Genomic DNA, 9,639 nt, shown 5'->3' on the forward strand with positions numbered 1-9,639 from the left:
ATTTATGGGAAATCACTAACTCTGTATGTGTTTTCAAGTTTTCATGTATTAATGAGCAAAATTCTCGGTGCAGCTAACTAGGCTGTGTCCATGCTATACGGACAGTCTCCTTCTGAGACACTGGAAGCCGGAGGCTGAGCCGTTTGGGTGTTGTCAGACAGCAGCAACAGTTTCCGAAGGAAACCCTGGAGAAGATTCTATAGCAGAGAACAATAGAGTACAGGCAGAAGTGGGTGCAAAATACTAACAATGCTTTATGATCAAATTATCCCTTTTCTTCTTGATTTCAAAGCCCTGAACACAGAAATTCAATCTCAAAGATTTATCTGCGGTCAGCATCCTTGCCCCATTTCACAGATGGGGAGACAGGTCCAGAGAGTGAAAAGAGCAGCCCACACCAGCAGCAGGGCTATAAAGAGAACCTTTCTGCTCCCACCCAGGCTGTGGCCCACCCTTCTGAGTTGGAGTCAGAGCAAAGCCTCCGACTGGAACAGAAACAAAATCAACTCAGCCTTTCCTCCTTCAGAGGGGGTCAGGGCTAATTCCCAGATGCTGGAAGTGAGAGGCCTTTGGAGGAAGAACTCTGAGAAGCAAGGCTCCCATCTGCTCTTTGTGGACATTTAATATCTCAGGGCGATTTCTGCAGAGCAAAATTTATCCCAGGCTCTGGGCTGGATGTTTCCTTCCTCACAGGCAGGCAGGGGCTGTGAGCTATTGGTGTCCCTGGCCATGACGCTTCCATCTGCGAAGAGACTCGAATCAGAAGCAGATCAAGTGGTTTCTGTATGATGATGGCTTAGAAATGATGAGCGGTGGTAGGAACATGAGATGGGATCATCATCTTTAATCCTGCACCAGCGCCAGCACAGTTGGTCATTTGCTTGTGTGGAACGTCGGTTTCAGAGGGGGCGATTCCATTTATGAAGGATGTGGTGTTTTCCCATCAGGCGGATGAAATTGACTTCCGTTGATGATAGGATGCCTGCACATTTGAAAACAGGAAAGCATTTGCTTTGCTACAGTTCACTTTTTGGTTAAATAATATTGAAAGAGGTAGGGTGATAAAACTCCTTTTGTCACTTTTCAGCCCTGAGGGAAAAAGGGGGTGTAGCAAAATATAGAAAAGAAAGCAATTATAAGATAGAACCCAAAGAAATGCTAATCTTGGCTACCTTTTTTTTTTTTTTTTAGATGAAATCTTGCTCTGTCGCTTAGGCTGGAGTGCAATGATGCGACCTCGGCTCACTGCAACCTCTACCTCCCGGGTTCAAGCGATTCTCCTGCCTCAGCCTCCTGAGATGCTGGAATTACAGGCGCCCACCAACAAGGCCAGCTATTTTGTGTATTTTTACTACAGACAGGGTTTCACTGTGTTGGCCAGGCTGGTCTCGAACTCCTAACCTCAGGTGAGTCACCTGCCTCAGCATCCCAAAGTGCTGGGATTACAGGCACGAGCTACTGCGCCCGGCCAGCTACCTCTCATTTTCAAGGAAACTTCAGGCAACCACTTAATAAACCCAGAGTCAAAACAGTCTCTAATTTTGACATTATCAACCTGTGTGAAATGTGATAAGAAACAAAAGCCATGGTGCAGCTATGAGGGCAGTAATTATTGTGACACTTGAAGTGCCCTGGGGATGAAGCATGAGGCTCCACACAGAGTCTTGGACTGCCATCCATTCTGCTTTGGGGAAATTTGATTGTCTATGCCTTTTCCTCTTTCGCTTTTGTTTTCCAAACACAGACCAAATGCAGAAGAGCAAAGCAGAGAGAAAACTGGGTTTTTTGGTCCTATCTCCTGCTCGTCTCTCTCTTCCTCCTTTGTCGGCTTTCCTCCTACCCTCTGCAAACTTTGCCTCCTGCTAACCCTTCAATCATTTCTGTCTTCAGATGCCTGCCTTCTTCCTTGATTTAACTGATGTTAACACAGTACATCTCAGTTTTTCTCTAGACTGACACCATTCTGGTTAAAAAATATATCAATGTGTCCTGGAATATTTCAGTGTCGCTTCTTAAACCCAGCAGAATTTTTTCCCATCATAGAAGATGTGTAGACGTGTAGGGAGAGATGTGTCCTCAGACCACTGGCATCTCAGGGAAGGTAACCTCAAGACTGATTTCATTTGTGAGCAAATCACAAAACAATAACACTCTTAATGATTTTGCCTCCCAAACTATTATAACCTGAAGACGAAGGGCACTAAAAACAAACCCACTGAAACTCTTCATAATCAGACCACCCTGGACTCTCAAAACAGTGTATCAAGAATGAAATTCAGAATCTCAGCACTTTGCGGGGCCAAAGCAGGCAGATCACTTGAGGTCAGGAGTTTGAGACCAGCCTGGCCAACATGGTGAAACCCCGTCTCTACTAAAAATACAAAAATTAGACAGGCGTGGTGGCAGGTGCCTGTAATCCCAGCTACTCGGGAGGTTGGGGCAGGAGAATCACTTGAACCAGGGAAGCAGAGGTTGCAGTGAGCGAAGATCGTGCCACTGCCCTTAAAGAATGAAATGAGTTAATAAAGACACAGGAAAGTCAAGTTTTGGTGGGAGTCATTGAGAATGAAAGCTTCTAAAAGACAAATCTACATCTGTTTAGGGTTCTTGGTCTTTGTTTAAAGTAAGACATGATGCTTTCTGCAAGAAAGTAAAGGTCTTTCATGGAACAGAGCTGCCTGTGATGGCCACATGAGTGAATAGGGCTGATGCAAACAGCACAAGAACCCCATCAAGCTGCTAGAATACGAATACTCAGACTGTGCCCCAAGTCTTAGTTTGGGGCCCCAGAAATAATCCCCAGGACTAGGATTTAAGTGCAATTAGTTTATTTGATATGAGATTCAGAGAGCACTTGTAGGACAGAAAGCAAGACAGAAACAGAATGGCAGACAAGAAAGGGTTCCTTGTCAAGTGAGTTACAACTATAGGTACCCGCAGCTCTAACCTGCTGTGGAAATCCAGGAGCTGGTGTAGCAGATGCACTTCTGAGGGTCCCGCCATCTGTAATTGGCTGAGTTGTCCCAGGAGTCATGGATCCCATGGCAGCCAGAGAACACTTATGGGAGAAGAAATGTACATGCTGGCAGCTGGAAATCCAGGGCTCCAAAGTGGTGAGGGGAGAAGGATATGGATGGGGCACTGACAGCCCCCACACAGGCTCCCAGGACCCCTCAAGGCCTCTTATTTCCATATTACAACAGCATATTAAACAACACTCAGAAGCATGTGGCTCTTTGGTTAGTGATGATTGTAAAGGGTGGCCCTGAGTTGTGTCAGTTGGGAGTACTAATGGTTTCGATAAGTTAGTAGCTGAGTGCTCCATGGAGGTGTGAGCCCTGCCTGAGAGGAGTTTGGAGCAAAAGTATTTCTAGGCAGTCTTCCTATAAATCCTACAGCAAAAAAATTGCATATATCCATTGCACATTTATTCCTCCACAGGCAGAGAAGCAGGAGACGGCAGCTCCTTAACCCACCAGCTGGAGAATCCTCTACAGCAGTGTTCTCTGCAGCAGTGTTCTCTGCAGCAGTGTTCTCTGCAGCAGTGTTCTCTGCAGCAGTGTTCTTGAGCATCCCTGTACCCTCAACGTACCTTGACCCAGCATTTGACACATAGCAAATGTGCCAAATAAATGTGTGAAAAATGACTTAATGGATGGATGAACGGATGATGAGCGCTATGGTTTGGATACAGTTGGGTCCTACCAAGTCTCATGTTGAAGTGCAATCCCCCATGGTGGAGGTGGGGCCTGGTGGAGGGGCTTTGATCATGGGGGTAAATCCCACATGAACATCTTGGTGCCGTCCTCCCAGTAGCGAGTGAGTTCTCACTCTAATAGTTCCTACGAGAATTGATAGTTTTAAAAAAGCCTGGTACCTCCTCCCTTTTATCTCTTGCTTCTTCTCTTGCCTGGTGATGCCCGATCTCCTTCCCCCTCTGCTGTGCATGGAAGTTTCTGAAGCCCTCACCAGAAGTAGATGCTGGCGCCATGCTTCTTGTATAGTCTGCAAAGCTGTGTGTCAAATAAACCTCTTTTCCTTACAAATTGTCCAGCTGCAGGTAATCCCTTATAGCAACACAAAAACAGACTAAGACAATGAGTCACATCTGCAATGAAAAGTGTAGTCTTTGAAAATTTGGCAGTGACATACCTGGAGGTTTATAATAGTTTGATCTACACAGGGTGACACAAGACAGCAACCACTTGTATAGCATTGGGCTATTATATCCATCAGACTTGAGGATAATCTTCTGAGGGCAGGGACAGTGTCCATTTCTTGCCATCGAGTTTCCAGTGCTCACAACAAAGATTCGTTGGATGGGCCGGGCATGGTGGCTCACACCTGTAATCCCAGCACTTTGGGACGCTGAGGCAGGGAGATCAAGAGGTCAGCAGTTCGAGACCAGCCTGGCCAACATGGTGAAACCTTGTCTCTACTAAAAACAAAAAATAAAAAATAAATTAGCTAGGTGTGGTGGCACACGACTGTAGTCCCAGCTACTCGGGAGGCTGAGGCAGGAGAATCTCTTGAACCCAGGAAGTGGAAGTTGCAGTGAGCCCAGATCGCGCCATTGCACTCCAGCCTGGACGACAGAGCAAGACTCAGTCTCGAAAAAGAAAAGAAAAGAAAACAAAAAGGTTCATTGGATGAATGAATGAATAACCAATGTAAAAGCAGAGGATGGTATAGTTGTTAAGCGCATGGACTTGGGAGCTATGTTGCTTAGGTTCAAATACAAGCGCCACAGCCTTGAGCAAGTTATTTAAACCCTCTGTGGCTCAGTTTCCTCATGTATAAAATGAGGATCATGATAGTGTCTATCTCACAGCACTGTTGTGAGGATTAAATGAGAACTCACTTAAAAAACTTAGAACAGTCCCTACAGAATAGTAAGTCATATAGAAACGTTTGCTCTTATTATGGAATCTCAGAGTGTCCTCAATATCAATAGAAATTATTTTTTCCAAAAAAATGGAAATACAGTCATTGTGAGAGGTGAGGCCATCTGGACTTCCTGGGTAGAGTGGGGACTTGGGCAACTTTTCTTACAAGAGGATTGTTAAATGCACCAATCAGGAACTTTCCTGCCTTACAAGGAGATTGTAAAATGCACCAATCAGCACTCTGTAAAATGCACCAATCAGTGCTCTGTAAAATGCACCAATGAGCACTCTGTAAAATGCACCAATCAGCAGGATTCTAAAAGTAGCCAATCGTGGGGAGGATTGAAAAAAGGCACTAACAGGACAGAAACAGAACATGGGAGAGGACAACAAGGGAATAAAAGCTGGCCAGCACTAGCCTGCAGCAGCAGTCTGCTCGGGTCCCATGGAAGCTCTGTACTTTGGCTCTTTGCCACTTCACAACAACCTTGCTGCTGCTCACTCTTTGGGTCCATGCCATATTTAAGAGCTGTAGTACTCACCACCAAGGTCTGGGGCTTCTTTCTTGAAGTCAGCCAGACCACGAACCCACCCTCAGGGCTCTGGACACAATTGGACCAAAATGGCCTTTTAACTAAGTTCTAAGTCCCACGTTCATTATCTGCAGAACTTTGGGATTTCAGGACATAATTCCAGGCAAATGAGTTTCTACAGCCTCAATATATTTGAAAAAAACAAAAAAAAAGTTAAATCAATGAAAATCTAGACCAGGGATCAAGAAATTTGGGTTCCTGTCCTGATTCTGGCTAATGCACGTCTTAGCTTGACTTAGTTAAAAGGTAAAGAGAAGCAACATTAGAGAAGCATTTTGAGCATTTTTTAAAGGGGAATATTGTTACTAAAGAAAGACCATTGGTATAATTGTGCTGTTGAAATACTGCACTATGGAAACACAACTTTTTCCCTGACAAATCTTACGCAAAAACAGATGACAGAAAAGCAATCCAGTCAGCTCAGATGAACACCCTAATAGAAGAAAGAGGGCAAATCTGAAAAAATGCAGTCATTTACTTAAAAGCAATTTCTAAAGTAAAAAAAAATTAATAATAACTAAATCTGTGATACAGACTTCATTTGCTATTAGGAACGAATTTGAATGGATCTCTGAGCCTTACACCATGCATCAAAACTAATTTGAGCTTGGATGATTTTCTTTTTCATATGGTATATTTAACTCTTATCAGATGGATATACGGACAAATAAGTAATGACATGTGCACAGTGAATTAAGCTAAAGCCATTTTTCTCCTTTAAGGGCTTAACATGGGGAAAGCATTATTCAGGGATGATTTCTTCAGACACCCGCCCCTGTAAGAGCCTGTCATGGACCTGAGTTATTAACATAGTATAAAAGAAGAAATTTGGTGCTGTTGCCCACGTGTTCTTCCTGAGCCCTGTTAAACTGGACTCCACTGTGCCCTGCACGATGGGCTTGTTGCTAGGTAACAGTCACAGGAACCCCGAAAGCCTTTCCTCAGGGCTGCAGATATTTTCTAGTAAAGCCCTGGCTTCGGCAGTCTGGAAACTGTGTTTCCATTACTCATTGTCTCTGTTGCTCTTCCTCCCGTTTGTTTTTGTTTACAGATCCCAATTTAACAAATGAGTTCATCCATCTCATGTGGTTAAACAGCTGTGTAAAATAGAGACCCCACTTTAATGGTATTGATTTACTGCAACAGGTAATTTAATAGAGAGCATTCGACCACTGGTGTTTGTCTCTACTTTGTAGAAAGAGTAGCGTCAGGAAAAGCATGCAACCATATTAAGATGCTTCACAACAGGATGCTCTTTAAAATATAGGTTTGAGACAAAATCTGTTTCAAACCACAACTGCTTGGCAGACAAGTGGAGATATTTGAAAATGAACTAGATATTAGATGACATTAAGAAATATGTTAAAATGTCAGATGTGGAAATCGCATAGTGGTTATGTAAGAGAATGTACTCATTCTTTGAAGATGATGCTAAGAGTACAGTGTCATAATATCTATAAAAATACAGATGAAGCAAATACGACAAAATATTAGTATTACTAGATCTGGATGGTGTGTTGTGTATTCATTGTTCTATTCATATTTTTATATGTTGAAATTTTTCATAATAAAAAGTAATTCATAATTAAAAAAAAAACACTAAAAAACTGACTACCATCTTCAGAGGAAGATCTTGTAACATGGAAGGGCCATTTATTCTGCTTCTGAAAAGAATGAGAATTTTAAAGGGGGGTGGAGTAGCAATCGAGGAAGGAGATTGGGAAGGCAGAGAGAGAAAAAGTGTGTGAGGTTGAGGACCCTGTAGAGGGAAGTGGTCATTTAGAAAACCTCAGTGGTAAGTGGATGCAGAATAATGACTCATAGTGCTCAATTTGAAATCATTTGTGTCTCTGCAATATAAAGTCCTTCTCTATGAAACACAATTATTCAGTAAGTTGGGCTATACTTTAAATGGTTCGTGAGAATGAAAAATGAATCAGGTGTCAACTTCAATGTTGTAGAAAGGGTCAAAAGGCACACAATGGTAAAACCATCCATAGACTTAGCCATTTCCGTGGAAGCTGGAGTTGACAGTGACCATGAGACTCGGTCCTTGGGAATTTGTGGAAATCTTTGGAACGGCATTGAACGTCTAACCAAGAATGAAATTAGACTTCAAACAATCTCATCTTGATCTGAAGGGCTCAGGCTACATCCGGATATCAAGTCTAATAATGAGAAGTGACAATGTGCTAGCAGCCCTCACTCTCAGCGCCCCCTCCAGCCTCGGTTTCCACTCTGGCAGCACTTGAGGAGCCCTTCAGCCTTCCACGGCACTGTGGGAGCCCCTCTCTGGGCTGGCTGAGGCGGAAGCCTCCTTCCTCTGCTTGCCGGGAGGTGTGGAGCGGGAGGCGCCAGTGGGAACCGGGGCTGTGCGCCATGCTTGCGGACCAGTGTGAGTTCCGACGGGCACGGCCATGGGTGCAGGATTGGTGGGTCCTGCACATGGAGCGGCCAGTGGGCATTGCTGGCCCAGGGCAGTGAGGGGCTTAGCACCCAGGCCAGCAGCTGTGGAGGTTGCCCTGGGTACCCCAGCAGTGCTGGCCCGCCAGCGTTGCACTCAAATTCTCATGGGGTTTAGCTGCCTCCCCGGTGGGGCAGGGTTCAGAACCTACAGCCCTGCCATGTCTGAGCCCCTCCCGCTGCGGTGGGCTCCCACACAGCCTGAGCCTCCCCAACCGGTGCTGCCCTCTGCTCTGTGGCGCCCGGTCCCATCCACAGCCCAAGAGCTGAGGAGTGCAGGCACGACTGGGCTCCACCTGCAGCCTTGGTGCAGGATCCACTGGGTGAAGCCAGCTGGGCTCCTAAACTGGATGGGGACTTGGAGAACTTTTATATCTAGCTGGAGGATCCTATGTGCACCAATCAGCACTCTGTATCTAGCTAACCAAGTGGAGACTTGGAGGACTAGCACTCTGTAACTCTGTGTCTAGCTCAAGGATTGTAAATGCACCAATCAGCACTCTGTCTAGCTCAAGGTTTGTAAATGCACCAATCAGCACTCTGTGTCTAGTTCAGGGTTTGTAAGTACACCAATCAGCACTCTGTGTCTAGCTCAGGGATTGCGAATACACCAATTGGTACTCTGTATCTAGCTAACCTAGTGGAGACTTGGCGGACTAGCACTCTGTGACTCTGTGTCTAGCTCAAGGATTGTCAATGCACCAATCAGCACTCTGTGTCTAGCTCAAGGTTTGTAAATACACCAATTGGTACTCTGTATCTAGCTAACTCTGTGTCTAGTTAACCAGCACTCTGTGACTCTGTGTCTAGCTCAAGGATTGTAAATACACCAATCAGCACTTTGTCAAAACGGACCAATCGGCCCTCTGTAAAGTGGATCAATCAGCTCTCTGTAAAACGGACCAATCAGCAGGATGTGGGTGGGGTCAGATAAGGGAATAAAAGCAGGCTGCCAGAACCAGCCAGGGGCAACCCCTTCAGGTCCCCTTCCCGACTGCGGAAGTTTTGTTCTCTTGCTCTTTGCAATAAATCTTGCTACTGCTTACTCTTTGGGTTCACGCTGCCATTATGAGCTGTAACACTCACCGCAAAGGTCTGTAGCTTCATTCCTGAAGCCAGGGAGACCATGAACCCACCAGGAAGAACGAACAACTCCAGATGCACTGCCTTTAAGAGTTGTAACAGTCACCACGAAGGTCTGCAGCTTCACTCCTGAAGCCAGCGAGACCACGAACCCACCAGAAGGAAGAAGCTCCAGATATATCTGAACGTCTGAAGGAACAAACTCCGGACACACCATCTTTAAGAACTGTAACACTCACCGCGAGGGTCCACGGCTTCATTCTTGAAGTCAATGAGGCCAAGAACCCACCAATTCCGGACACAATAAGATTGAAATAAAGTATAATATTATCTCATTTGTAACAAAGTAGGGCATGCATTAATTTATCACTTAATGAGATCATAAAATGAATAGATACATTTACTGTGAAAGTCATCCAATAAATGTTTATTGAGCATATACAGTGTTCCAGGTACATTTTTATTGGCTGAAGACTGACATAGCAACAGTGGGTTATATTTTGGCATGGCATTGTAAAAGAAGGATGGGTCCTAGACATCACTTGAAGGCAGAGCAAAAAAAAAAAAAAAAAAAAAAAATTGCGGATGGCCTAGAGGTACAGGAGAACGAGAGG

At 44.8% G+C, this 9,639-nt stretch overlaps 1 long non-coding RNA gene across 1 annotated transcript; it reads right to left on the bottom strand.

The window, feature by feature from the left end:
• Positions 1-230: 230 nt before the first annotated feature.
• LOC135968286 (uncharacterized) lies at positions 231-3,087 on the bottom strand. The gene is made up of 2 exons (XR_010582949.2): positions 2,948-3,087; positions 231-982 (listed from the first exon to the last, which is right to left on the bottom strand). It is a non-coding gene; the product is annotated as an uncharacterized lncRNA (long non-coding RNA).
• Positions 3,088-9,639: the final 6,552 nt, after the last annotated feature.

Source organism: Macaca fascicularis, chromosome 18, assembly GCF_037993035.2.
Source record: "Macaca fascicularis isolate 582-1 chromosome 18, T2T-MFA8v1.1".
Lineage (NCBI taxonomy): Eukaryota > Metazoa > Chordata > Mammalia > Primates > Cercopithecidae > Macaca > Macaca fascicularis.